This window comes from Empidonax traillii, unplaced genomic scaffold (assembly GCF_003031625.1).
Source record: "Empidonax traillii isolate 1590-97213 ecotype Southwest subspecies unplaced genomic scaffold, ASM303162v1 scaffold958:size599741, whole genome shotgun sequence".
Classification (NCBI taxonomy): domain Eukaryota; kingdom Metazoa; phylum Chordata; class Aves; order Passeriformes; family Tyrannidae; genus Empidonax; species Empidonax traillii.
Genome location: NW_020956151.1, coordinates 541,670 through 542,488, shown reverse-complemented (window position 1 = coordinate 542,488; position 819 = coordinate 541,670).

Here is an 819-nt window from a genome sequence, read left to right as displayed (position 1 = left end):
TTTTTAAATCGTCTGAGCTCAGCTGCACCTGAACGTCTGGGCAGAGCCGTTCCCAGGGCAGGCCGGGGCTGTGGGATCCCCCGCAGTGACTTTGGAGACGCAGCGCTGGGCTGAACCTCCCTGTAATTTGTACCCAAATCCATCCCTGCAGCCAGGAATGGCTCCGGATGGAATGGTTACCAACGGTAATAACAAAACCTCCTCCTCTCCGGGGCGTTTTGCTGCCCTGGGTTCTGCATAACCGGATGTCTTTACGCAAATATCATCTTTGAATGCCCTTGGATTCATCCCGAGCAGGAAAAACTGCTGTCGGCCCCTCTCCGGAGCTGATAGGGCTGGGCCACTGATGTGACAAAGTCCTTTTCATTCCCGTTGTTCCTGTAGTTCCCTCCTGTACAGCCCCAGCTCCCTGGGAGCCAGTGGAATATTCGTTTCTGTTTGTTCTACGGAGTCCAAGGAATCTCGCTGATTCACGGGGTGGGACAGTCTAAGTTGGGAATCGGCGTGTCACTGCAACCAAACCGATGTGGGACCATGCCAGGAACCTCCCTCAGTAATTGCCCATTAATTAATTGCAGCCTCTACCACAAAAGGACACCCCCACCTTCCTTGGAACGTGGGTGGGGAAAAAAAAAATCCCTTAAATGGGATTGTCACAGAAACGTTCGATCCATTCATCCATCAGTCTTGGGTTTCCATTCATGCTGTACCGTGGCAGGGTAAGAAATTTGGCCCCAGCTGGGCCAAATGTCCCCAGCAGCTTCAGGAACTGGTTTAATGAGGGGCTTTCATTGGAAAGGCCACTGCAGCACGTGGCAG